Source organism: Mus musculus, chromosome 14 (assembly GCF_000001635.26).
Source record: "Mus musculus strain C57BL/6J chromosome 14, GRCm38.p6 C57BL/6J".
Taxonomy (NCBI): Eukaryota; Metazoa; Chordata; class Mammalia; order Rodentia; family Muridae; genus Mus; species Mus musculus.
In genome coordinates this window covers 51,523,697-51,537,341 of record NC_000080.6, presented here as the reverse complement: position 1 = coordinate 51,537,341, position 13,645 = coordinate 51,523,697, and the positions used below count along the sequence as shown (strand labels likewise).

General features: G+C 40.2%; 1 protein-coding gene across 1 annotated transcript in view; it reads right to left on the bottom strand.

The window, feature by feature from the left end:
• The window catches only part of Gm7247 (predicted gene 7247), a 208,913-nt gene that overhangs the window by 32,641 nt on the left and 162,627 nt on the right, over window positions 1-13,645 (bottom strand). The window lies entirely within an intron of this gene.

The following is a 13,645-nucleotide window of genomic DNA, read 5'->3' as shown; positions in this document are numbered from 1 at the left end:
TAGCTGGTCTGGGGAGAAGAGGGCAGAATTAGGAATTTTGCATCTGAGGCCCCTTCAGGGGATGTTCATGGTTTTAAAAAGCCCTTGCACAAGCAGCAAAGATGCAAGTCTGGTACATTCTACAGGAAACAAACAGATCCCATGTCAGTGGAGGCTGACATCATTTTCCCTGAAATAAACTTCAGCAAATGTTTGAAGAATAGCCATTTGAAAAGTCCCACATTGATTTTCTGGAGCTATCACTACTAAGTACCACAAAGTGGATGCCTTAATCAATACAGGATTTTTATCCTCAATTCTGAAATTCAGGAGTTCAAAACTATGGTGACTTCATTTCTTTTCCTGTTGCTGTGATATAATATCCTTAGACAAGGGCCAGCTTTCTGTGCTGCCCAGGCAATTTGCAGGGCCTGCTCTCCTGAGTGCTTCGGCTGGTGAGGAGCAGGCCAGGTGTAACATTTTTTTTTGGACCTAAGTCCTGCTCCCCTACCTGTCACAGGGTTGAGAAATTGGGGACAACATCTCTCCCATGCCCATGCCACAGCTCAGCTGACAAGTGGCAGAATCATCTCTGCTGTACTCACATTCTTGGGGAAGGGTCACTGTTGCTCCTGCAACCTGGCTCTAGTGTGCAGCCCAGGTGATATGCTGGGTGTGCTGCTCTAACAGCTATAGTTTGAGAGGGTTGGGTAAGCTGTCCCTCTCTCTTGTCCCTCAGGCTTCATTCCTGTCTACCTAAGGTAGCAAAGGGTAAGAGCAGGAAGGGCATCTACCCTGCATTCTGGCTACCTCACTGCATATGAATGGCAGGACCAGTTCTCCTGTGGTGAAACTGGGGAAGATTAAGAGATGTGGCATTAGTGTGTGTGAGTGTGTGTGTGTGTGTGTGTGTGTGTGTTCACTGGGCTCATGCCGTTCCTAGTGTCCCTCTAATTCTCTAGTTGAAGATGAAGTTGTAATCTCTCAGCTACTGCTCTAGCACAATGACTGACTGCCTGACTGCCTGATGCCATACTCTCTAGCCATGATGGCCACAGACACATTTTCTGAAATTTTAAGCTCCAAATATACATTTAATGATTAATTTATTTCGCAAATTTACTGGATTAAGAACTACCTAGTGGGCCAGGCGTGGTGGCACATGCCTTTAATCCCGGCACTCAGGAGGCAGAGGCAGTCAGATTTCTGAGTTCGAAGCCAGCCTGGTCTACAAAGTGAGTTGCAGGACAACAAGGGCTATACAGAGAAACCCTGTCTCAAAAAACAAACAAACAAACAAGATCTACCTAGTATCTGAATAAGGTAAAACCTGCTGATATATGTATGAGGACATTTCCAAAGAGGATTAACTGGATACAAAAGACCCACCCTGCAGTTTGGTGGCACAGTTTTATGGCCTTAATCCCAGACATATAATTGAAGAAATATTGTTAAAATGGAAGAACTTAGAGATATAAATTTCCCTTGTAGAACAGATTTTGACATGTGTTGGAGATACTGTTGTGTTGTTCTTTCCTGGAAATTTTCTACTTTTTTTTTCTTTTTTGAGTTTTTGATGTTATCCAGCACTGAGTTGTTTAATCACAATGAATTTTGTACCTATTAGAGATTTGTTTGCTGTTGGTTTTAAATGTTTCTGTACTGTGTTGCAATAGGGTATATGGACTTATTTCAGTTTTGCTCAAATTTGTTTTGTGATCCACAAACTTCAATATTTTAGAGAAGAGTCCCTGGATTGTTGAGTAGAATGTTTATTCTTTGATACTTGGGTAGAATATTCTGCATATATCTGTCCATTTTATGTGTAATATCATTTAATTCTCATGTTTCTCTATCTTTTGTCTGTGACCTGGAGAGTAGCATACTGCAAAATAGCTCACTACTATTCAATTGGTATTAATCTGCAGTAACCATAGAAAACAAAAATATAAATGGAGACCATGGGAGTAGAATAGGCTAGCAGGATACAGGTGATAAGGTGATATGAAAAGCAAAGTGGATAAAACAGGGAGAGGTTTAATTTGAGAAGGATAAGGGGACAATACAGAAGGAGAGGGAATTTATAGGAATAACTAACACTAAATTGTTTGAAATAGACTTAAGGGGTTTATTTTTACATATATAAAAATTGTATAACACACACATACACACTCACACACAGTTTCAGGGAGAGAGAGGGGGGAGGGAGAGGGAGGGAGAGAGAGAAAGAGAAACAGGGAAAGGGAGAGGGAGGGAGAGAGAGAGTTATTAGTAATGCTACTGGTATAAAAAGTCTCCCCCATGAGCCATAGGCTATCAAATAAAAAAATCCCAATATAAGGCATGGGAAACATTCTTTTGCTGTGTTTGTACGGAGATTACAAGAGTCTCTTAATGAATTATAGACTATTGATTTTTGTGAGGCCAGAGAGTCTGGGGCTGAGGGAAGCAGGCCTGGAGCAAGAGGCAGTTGAGGCATGTCCAAACCCTGGAAATTTCATCCTCAGAGTAGCAGCAATAGAATACCTTTTAGAGATTCAGACGGATTATCTGAAAAGGTGTAACTGTAAATCATGTTGCAAAAGAGCTTTTCAGAGAATTCTACTGGTTGTAGTGTATAACTGCAGTCATTCATTTCTCCAAGTTGTAGGGCTCGACAAGGTCACTATAAGAAATAACTGTTTATGGACAATAAGTTTCTATCATGCTCCAAGCTGAGAACCTAAAAAACTTCACTATTTGCAGCTAATGTAAAATGTATAGACTTGGGGATGAACAAAGCTTTAAGTTCATTAGGCTCAACAGCCATTTCAGAGAGAAGGGAGCAATACCATACTCAGGTCTGTGCTGCTGTGTGTAGTACAGGTCAGAAAAAGGGAGAGGGGAGCTATGTGCTTCTAGGACAAAGCATCAAGAACTCTTAGGTTGCTAGAATTTGTATTCTATACTATATTGTTTATGTTATATTATATTATATTATATTATATTTATGCTACAAAATTATTGTTGTACATCAAGAAGACATTCATCTTCTTAGGAGTTGAAAGACATGAGCAGAGGTTAGATGATGTTCCGGGTATGCAGGGGCAGTGTATTTCCACACAGAGGTGTGTGGGCTTCCCCTCTTGCTGAGGTTGCACCAGGCAGGGCTTCAGAGAAGGCAGAAGCACATCCAGAGCTGCTCAGCATTCAGGAGAAAATGTCTAAGACTGTAAATTAAAACTTGTCCTCACCCGCCACCAAGAATATTTAATGGAGTTAAGTAAATTTAAAAGACTTTGAGCAAAATCCTGTAACATGTGTCATCCTTGGTCTTACAAAGACTTAAACTACAAAGCCCCCAAAGAAACATGGCAATGCTTGCCTTGATAGGCTATTACATCTGAAACTGCCTTTCTACCTTGTCTTCACAGTTGACCACATGTTATAATTCAGTGCCACTAAACTGCCCCTGTTGGTTTGGGTTTTGTTTGCTTAGGGGCTGAGCGGTTTTGGTTGCATTAGTTTGAGGATTTGATATTTATTTTCTCTTTCTTTTTTCTGGTCACTATTTTGATATTTTGCTAAAGCTATATACACTGCATATACTGATCCAGCTTAGCAGAGAGAGTTTCTTTTTGAACCCGTACTGAGTGAAATGTCTGCATTTTTATAAATTATACCCGAGATATAAGATACAATTTGCAAAACACATGAAACTGAAGAAGAAGGAAGACCAAAGTGTGGACACTTTGCCCCTTCTTAGAACTGGAAACAATCACCCATGGAAGGAGTTATAGAGACAAAGTTTGGAGCTGAGACAAAAGGATGGAATATCTAGAGACTGCCAAATCCAGGGATCCATCCCATAATTAGCCTCCAAACGATGACACCATTGCATACACTAGCAAGATTTTATCGAAAGGATCCAGATGTAGCTGTCTCTTGTGAGACTAGCCTGGGGCCTAGCAAACACAGAAGTGGATGCTCACAGTCAGCTATTGGATGGATCACAGTGACCCCCAATGGAGGAGCTAGAGAAAGTATCCAAGGAGCTAAAGAGATCTGCAACCCTGAAGGTGCAACAACATTATGAACTAACCATTACCCCGGAGCTCTTGACTCTAGCTGCATATGTATCAAAAGATGGCCTAGTCGGACATCACTGGAAAGAGAGGCCCATTGGACTTGCAAACTTTATATGCCCCAGTACAGGGGAACGCCAGGGCCTAAAAGTGGGAATGGGTGGGTAGGGGAGTGGGGGGGGAGGGTATGGAGGACTTTTGGGATAGCATTGGAAATGTAATTGAGGAAAATACGTAATAAAAAATATTTAAAAAAAAACAAACAAAGAAAAAGAAAACAAGTTCAAAGCCTACACTCTTAAGCCCAGCATTTTTAGCCAGGTATGGTGTGACACTCCTGGAGCTTCAGAAATCACAGGCAGAGATGATTTTCTGTAACATCAAGGCATCATGGTCTAAATTGGGAATTCCCAGTGGCTCACAAGGATACATTTTAGTGGGCATAGATGTCATGGCCTACTCTGTGGATAAGCACTTCATGATAGAAAATGGATCTATACTATATCCTTTAGGTCATTGATTTAGATACCCCTAAAATATGGTATATGGCATTCACATGTTCCTGTAGTAGTAATGCTGACCAAATTAGTGAGAGTCACAACTGTATTGCTCTAAAGCTACTTAGGATATGAATATTCATATGGGCTTCATAAGAAATCAGGAAATCCAGAGCTATCTGCCTCTCATTTCCTTGAAATGCAGCATTGGTGATAACTGTAAAGCAGAAATGGTGACTTTCCAGAAAAACACTTCCCAACTACCCATGTTGAGATTTCCCAGACATGTTGAGAAATGGCTTTCTTTTTAGGTAATATTAGTGTGACTACACATTTGGAACCTTTCTGGATTTTGTTTATTTGTTTGAATTTGGAGAGTTGCTATTTTTTTTTTTACTTAGAATTGGGAACAAAACACCCATGGAAGGAGTTACAGAGACAATGACGTTTGGAGCTGAGACAAAAGGATGGACCATCTAGAGACTGCCATATCCAGGAATCCATCCCATAATCAGCCTCCAATTGCTGACACCATTGCATACACTAGCAAGATTTTGCTGAAAGGACCCTGATATAGCTGTCTCTTGTGAGAATAAGCCGGGGCCTAGCAAACACAGAAGTGGATGCTCACAGTCAGCTATGTGATGGATTGTGTGGTTTTTAATTGAACAAGATCCTCCAAAATCAAAGATAGAAGTTTATGGAGACCTATAGGTTCAGGTGCTTGAAGATGGAATGCTAATTTCCATAGGTTACCTAGCACCCATGCAGAACTCTTGTGGGTTCAAGACAATGCAATAGAATTGTCAAGGCTGGAGTAGATCTGTCACTTCTCATGTAGGATAACCATGTAGACTAGGCATGAAATGCCTAATTGATGAAATGCAGAATTGAGAAGTTCCTCAGTGGGTAGATGTAGAGGAAGGAATAACCATTTAAGGCCAGCTAACCAGTGTTGTGATGAAACTTCAAACTATCCTGCATGGATAGATCCTGAAATAGGGGTCACATGCCTATGGTGGAGAGCATGTCTGTGCAAGGCTAGGAAGGGAGAGCAATGGTTGATATTGATCTCAACCACACCAGATCTCAGAGTTTGTTGAGGAAGTACTTCCTCCAGTGGATGCTTCATTCTTGTGAAAGTCTCCTGGAACAGATCTGATATCTGAGACTGTGAATCACACACTTAATGTGTGAAGGAATTAACTCCCTGGATCCCCAAACTGCTGCTGTCAAACCAGGGCTTTTAAGCAGAAGCCTGAGAAGGATTGGGGGATGGGTTAAGTTGCTCACTGTCTTTGGTCACCTTCTCTTTCTAAGCTAACACTGACACAGAAAGGGACACCTGTAAACACACAGGAAACCAAACATCATCAAGTGATATGGGTCTTCTTGTCCACCTTTCTATTCTCTGGTGGATCCTGAGCCTTATTTACTTGTAGGTCTTCAGTGTAGTGCTTGGCAGTTTTGGTAAATGCTACCTGTTCGGTAGCTTAACCTGATACTTAGTAATGCTATTTGTGCAGGTAGATAACAGCTTGACATCAGTCTTTAAATAACTCAACTGTCCCAAGTATGCAGAGTGGACTGAGACACTTCCTTTTCTCTTTCAGATAGATATTCCTAGGTTTGAAAGCATTCTGTCAACCATTCTCAAGGACCAATCTTGTAGCATCCAAACTGACTATGGAGTCTCAAATTGCCAATTGCCTTGTAGCTGTTGTAGCAGATGAATGAAGTTATAGGCCTGGAATGTAACTCAGGGAGCATGGACATTTATTAGGCTTAATCATAGGACGGGGAGGTCAAAGAGAAGGAAAAATTACCCCATCTCATCCAGACTTGTTGGAGACAAAGAAACTGTGAGGTTCCATGGAGGCTTTTAAAGTCTTTCACCCTCCTCATAGATTCATCCCAGACTCACAGCCCCTACCTCTTTTCCCAGTCAGACTCAATGTCCCACTCTCCCCCCATAATTCCCTATCCCCTTCTCCCAAGAGAAAGGGACCCTTTTTTCCCCATTACCAACTCACCCTGGCACATCAAGATGCATCAGGAATAAGTGCATCCTCTCTCACTGAGCCCAGACAGGGCAGCCCAGCTTGGGAAAAGAGATATAAAGGCAGGTAACAGAGTCTGAATCCAAGACAGCACCCACTGCAATTGTTAGTCGCCCACATGAAGACCAAACTGCACATCTGTTTCATTTATGTAAGTGTCCTAGTTCAAGCCCCTACATGGTGTTGGCTCATTGTTCAGTCTCTGTGAACCCCCAAGGGTTCCTATTAGTTGACTCTGTAGGTCTTCTTGTGGCTTCCTAACCCTTCTGGCTACTACAACCCTTCCACCAACACTTCAACAAGACTCTCTGACCACAGCCTAATGTTTGGCAGTGGGTCTCTGCATTTTACATTTAAAGGGTGATGGAGAGAGCATGCATTGAGAGGGACTGCCCAGAACAGGTCAAAATGGAAACTTCTCAGCAGCCTGCAGCAGCTACTTGTAAAAAAGGATGGTGTCTATGGTCTTGAGAAGCAGGAGACACATTCCTCCTGGGTACCTGCCATTTGAAATAAGGGACTGCCTGATATAGGCTGTGATAGAAACATCTCAATAGCCTGTGGAAGCTCTTCATACTAAAACGTAATTCCCCTTTATCTTAACCTTAGCCCTGTATAATCACTGTATAGAATTCATTGTGCATGACTGCTTTTCAACTGGCCTTGATGTGTATAGTTACTTATTATATCTGAATTTCCTATTTCTTTCTTCTTCTCTGGTTTAGTCTGTGAACCTCAATGTTGCTTGATGTAATGATTATTAAACTATGAAAAATTGAGATATAAGGACTCAGTAGAGCACACTTCAAAATGTCCCAGGTGTATGCTGTGTGTTGTCATTTTGAGAACAATGTAATAACTGTGTAGTGGTAGTTCCAGATTAATGCATAACTTTCAAAGAAAGTTTGAAGAAATTATTAGAAAATGAAATACACACAACATTAGTACCCGAGAAATGTAAAAGTTATTGATGTTCTAAAATTAGTTTCACACAACATTTGAGAGTAGTCCTAAATAGTAAAGTATAGAATATGTCATACTGTATGCCAGTCAAACTAAGTCAAAACACTGGGACTCTTACAAGGGCTATTGTGTGCAATGTACAGAATCAGAAAGCTAGCAGAAGTACTGAGTTAAGGGTTAAGCACCTCTGACCCATTCAGTGCTTTGGTAGAGGCTTTCCCATCAGAGCCCTACCCTGCAAAGCAGGGGTTGGATCTCCAGTACACACCAGCTACTCAAATGGATACCATGTTTCCTTTTGTAAAGAAATGGAAGAGTCCATTCAGCCACCATCTGGGAAGGCTCTATCTCATTTTCAGAGCTACTTCAATTGCAGGATTTTAACTTAGCACCAGCTCCATTGTCTTATGCCAGTATTCTCTGCATTGCCCACTTTCCTGTGGTAGTGTCAGTGATGAGCTCTGCACTATGATTAGTCCCTGTTACCTGGTGTTGCTGCTCCCAAAACCTGCTTCTCTGATCAAAAGAGAAACTTCAAATCACATTCTAAACTGCTTTGGCTCTGAAAGGAAATGGGTGCTTCTACTTTTTTACAACAATGTAAACATAACTCAAGATTCATTTTCTATAGGTATGATCCATTCCACTAATATAGCACACAAGAAGGACAAAAGTCCATATTAGGGGATGGAGAGATACCTCTTCATTTGAAAATATGTTTCTCAAAAGACCTACATGGCATCTAATAGTCTTCTGTCATTTTAGTTCCAGTTGAAACCCAATAAATTCTTCTGGCCTTTGGGGAATGACATGCAAGTGTTGCACAGACCCACGGAAGGCAAATCATGCATAAATATAAAATAAATCCAAAAAAACAGAATCGCCAGTGGCAAAAAAAAAAAAAAACCCCGAGGGAGAAAACTCATAGAGCGTATGGGCCTGGATTTTGTCTCAGCTTTTAAAAATATCTGGATATTGAATACTGAACTACACACTGTGCTTGTGTTAAAACCACAAAAAGGAACCAAATGTATTTTCAAGCACAAAATTCACTCTCATAATAAAGAAAAACAACAAAATAACAAAAAAATAATACATCCCTATCTCAAAAGGTCCTAAAATTGAATATCTGTAGTAGTAGTTACCACTGATAGAACATTTGAAGGAAAGCAGAAGCATACATGTCTGTGTTTTCTACCAGCTTTTATATCCCTTAGAATTTGTTTTTATTTCTTGAAAGATATTTCAGAAATACTGATATATTTCCCGTTAATTTGTTCAACACTATCATTCACAGTATTTTAGCAGCAGCTCAATATTTGACATGCAAGTATACAGCATGGATAATTTTTCCATCTTGAAGTTGGAATCCACAGAGTTGGACACACTAGACACACTGAATGTACAATCTATTACTTTTGTAGCTCAGTCTGGCTGGGAAGTCATTATGGAACCCAAGCCCCTTACAGAGATCCATCTGTGTCGGATAGGTTTGGGATTTCAATAGGGTGATACCACAGCTGAATAAAGAAGTTTCTTAAGTGTGAAGAGTTAGAGATCACTGTTTTATTCACAAGAATACATCCAATTTACTCAATAGTAACTAAAAGTGGGCAGTCAATATATACAGTGTATAGCCATATCAAAATATTAAATCAATTACAAAACAAAACAAAAGCAAAGAAACAAACAAAAAAACTTCTAATGAAACAAAAGAAAACCAAATAACAAAAGTAATCAAAGCTCAAACCAAAATCTAAAAACAAGAATTGTGCTAAAGAGCCTTCTTTGGCTGTTATTTTGCAACACAGACTTACAGCCCATGGCTGTCTTTGGCAACACAGTAGAAAATAAGTTACTTCTGGTGACAATCTTTACAAGACAAATTTAAGTAGGTCTCCTTTTTGGGAGTATGGGTTTGAAGAATATGGACACCCAAGACTAAGCAGAAAACATGTTACAGACTTTGGCTCAAAGTCTTTGCGATTTTGTAATTTTCCTTGATGACCTATCAGGACAAGAAAAATTTACACTCTCAGAATCTTCCTGTTTTCCCAGCAGCTCTTGATGTGCCTCAGCACATGTCTGAATCCCGATACACGCTCACTCTTGCTGAGCCAGAGCCCAGATGAAATTAAGGGCTATTCATTGCAAGGAAACAAAAGTAAAGGAAGAAAATGCAGCAGATAATAGCCATGATTACTGGGAATGAGATGAAATATTTGCTTCGAACACACAGAGATCCCCCTATAGAAGTTATCTTCAAAGGAGACCTTGTCCTGGTCTGTTCCATGTTCCAGTTTCTGCTGGAGTATTTCACACCTAGGGTAGGAAGGAACAACAGCCTGATCAGGATTTGTCAATTCAGCTCTCCATCCCACACTAGGTCTATTCAGCTGGATAATCTATTATCACCTATTATTGGCTGAGGTCATTCCCTGCATCCCCAAGTGTCATAGAGCACCAGGGCTTGGAATTATTTCTCAGCTTTTAAAAACTGCTAGAAACTGAGCTGTGAACTACACATTGTACTGGAGTTTAAAAGAAAAACACTATATTACTCCAATAGTCCAGGTATAATATATTGAATAATAACATTGTAGGAATGTCCAAATCTGAGTCCAAGAGAGATGTGAACAACGTAGAAAACTATGTGGATGCCTTATGGGGAACCTGCCTAGAATTGAAGTGAAGGTTATGATTATTTCTCTAGTGCAGGATCCTGACAGAGTACCACACATCAACCCCTATATCTGGAAATAACCAGAGAAAACATATCACATGAAATCCACAGGCACTGCATGGGTCCTAAAATCAGAAAGAATGTGCTAAATGAAAATATTCCCAATGCTAGGAACTGAATTTTAAAAGTGATGGTCATGAAGGAACATAACAACACACCTGTACATCTAAGACTGTTGTAGAGCACTTTGTTAAATATGCAAATTATTTGTGTTCACACAACACAAGCACAGTATACCTCAGTAACCTGTTTAGTTTAGTTTCCTAGTTAATGCAATTATAAAAATCTCCCAGGATATTTTAAAGTCATAAAAAACAAATCTTGAATGGGATAGGTACGTAATGGGCAAAGCATATAGACAGCTCAGTCAGTGATAAGCTTTCCCCTCATAAACCAGACTCAGAATCAGGGTTCTTGGCATATTATCCAATCTGTCTTAGCAAGTTCCAAAAGCTGTGTAGAGTAGGCTTCTCTGCAGCAAAGGATCACATGTTGGTGGTGGACTAGCCTCTCCTTCACTGTTTCAGTCTTGTCCCAAAGTACACAGTTCCTTTCATTGGAGGCTCCCTTTGTCATTGCCTGACTGACTTGGTGTCCAAAGGTATGATCCCAGAAAAATAGGAAGTCACTATAAATAAGATCCAATGGAACAATTTTCTCCCAATAATGTGACTGTGTCAGGGATATTTTGAGTAAGATGAGGCTAACTAGTTGAAGATCAAATACTTGCATGGATTATCTAACACTGAGCAATAGTTCATGAAAGGGCTGTATCACATAGTACATTTTCACTCTTTAGCTGATGGACATCAGGATATCATCTTCATCTGGGCTACTCTGAGGACCACTACGTACCTCATGTGCCCTAGAAACCCTCTGGATATCTACTCCTTGTTCTGGAATCAGTGGGTCTAAGGGGACTTCTTTTCTACTTTCTGAACCTTGCTTCTCAAACACCTACCTGATTTTATACTACCAGACCTGTCTGAAGGTCATCATTTCTCCCAACCCTCATTTAGGCTGATTTTGACACTGAGAAAGTGATTTTGAATAACAGCAATTGTGGAATGCTACACAGATAACATAGTGTGAGTTCTTTGGATTATCATGACCCTCAAGGGGCTCCTGAAACAGTCCTGTTTTGCACCACAGCTATGGGAATTCTGCTGGATGCAGGTACAGCTACAAGCAACACAATCTCTCAATGATTAGAATCTAAGCCATATGATAAGGCAACGTTTTACTGAGTAGAGGTAGCTAGAAAGGCAATGGTAGCAGGCAACTAGGAAAAGAACCTGGATGCTGAGAATACACAGTAAGCCACCTGATATTCCAGTGGGCCTTCTTAATTCTTCCAGAGCAGAAAAGGGACATAACACATGGATTTTATACACCAACCTCCTGCTCAACACTATGTACCATATTCCATTGATTTTCTCCAAAGGATTTCAATAAGGATCAGTAGTATTGCCCCTAGTTAGTTGAGAGTCTGCCTTTACATGAGTTTCTGTGTCCATTTTTTTTTCTTGGAAGCTAGTTAGAGTTGCACACTAATTGGACTGCTGTATTTGATTTTTCATGGATGCAATCTGAAATCTCAGGGCCTTTACTCATCATGCTTGGCCTCTAGAGACATGGTTGCATGTCTACACAAACACACACACAAACACATATACATACACAAACACTGTTGTATATTCAAGCATCCATACCACAAAAACTTGCAAAGGCATTTTTTCATTACAAAAACACACAACTTAGAATAAACACACTGAGTCACAGCTGGTGTACACACACACACACACACACACACACACACACACCAACACACAAAGACTGACAAAAACACACATACATCAATGAAATTCTTGCTCTTATATAGCATATTTTCTGTTGAATGAGCACGTAGTTGGACCTATGATGTGTACAAGGCTCTTAGACTCAAGGGGGCTTTGCAGCCCTGACCTGTACTTATCTCCACTTCAGGAACTTTTCCTATGCAAATACTTGCTGGTCTTACAAGGAAATTACAAGCTCTACACAGATATCCTCAACAACACAGCACTAAATTGCCAAGAAAGAGATTTCTACATATAGCCTCCAATAAGCCCCATTTTGACTCATCAAGGTCCTCTCACTAAACCTACACTGAGTCCTTTTTAGCATCCGAGGAAGACTGTGACTTTTGGTCATTACTCAGGAACTTTTCAACACATTACATATTATGTGATATTAAATCATCCTCAAAATCAGTCAGGAGAAATCTAGTTAAATGGCCTACTGTGACATTTCTGAAATGCAGTACTCTGCACAACTCTGAGTGAGAATCTATCCTGAAACAAAGCCATGCCCAAAATATAGTTAGCAAAACAACGTCAGCAGAGTGATGCACTGTAGGCTTCTATGTATGCCCATGGTTAAGCCAGTAAGACAAGCCAGAATATTCCAGGCAATAACTCAAAGCAGGAAAAATTAAGAAATGTAATACTAATTTTAAAAATATTAGTATTGTTTAATGATTTGTTGATATAAATAAGAGACAGATCTCCACCTGGTAGTGGAAAGGAGATGAAAACTCTACTGGACATCGAAAAACAGGAAGTATCAGGTTTATTGAGAAACGTAGGCCCAAAGAACTAAGTTAGAGAATGACTACACAAAATCAGGTGTCCTTAACTGGCCTTTCAAACATACCCACAAAGGTACAGATTGGCATAAGCATCCATAAACACACACACACACACACACACACACACACACACACACACACACCTAAAATCATAAGGGAGCAAAAAACAATGAAGAATCTGTCATGCTAGAGGAACAAATAATTTAGACTATGCAGAGCAGATGTTTCAACTGAGAAACACAACTCTGGTATTCTTACTAGAGAAATAGAAAGCTATAGACAACATTCTTCTTGGTCAGAATGAAGAGTATATATAGAGAAATTTTTTTTCATGAAGCCTCAAAACTCTCACAGCAAACCTGAGATTGTGAGAAGCCTTTCCTACATCCTTGCTCATTCAGCCAGCTCCAGACCACAAGGCCCAGGAACTCCAATTCCAACAGCACCCAAAGAAAATAGGACTGACAAGCTGCTACTCAGGCTCACTCAGTGTGAATCAAGATCTTCCGGGGAAGGATTGGGGTGGTGAGCAAAAACTTCCAAAAGGCAACAGTGAAATTCACTTATTTGTCTATTCCACTAAGCTCTCATCCATGCAATCTATTTCCTACCAGGAATCCCACCTGATCCCCATAAAGCAAATGAGCTCCAGGACTTTACTTCTTCCTTCAACGCTCTCTATTATTCCATCTCTACTATTCTAAAGAAAG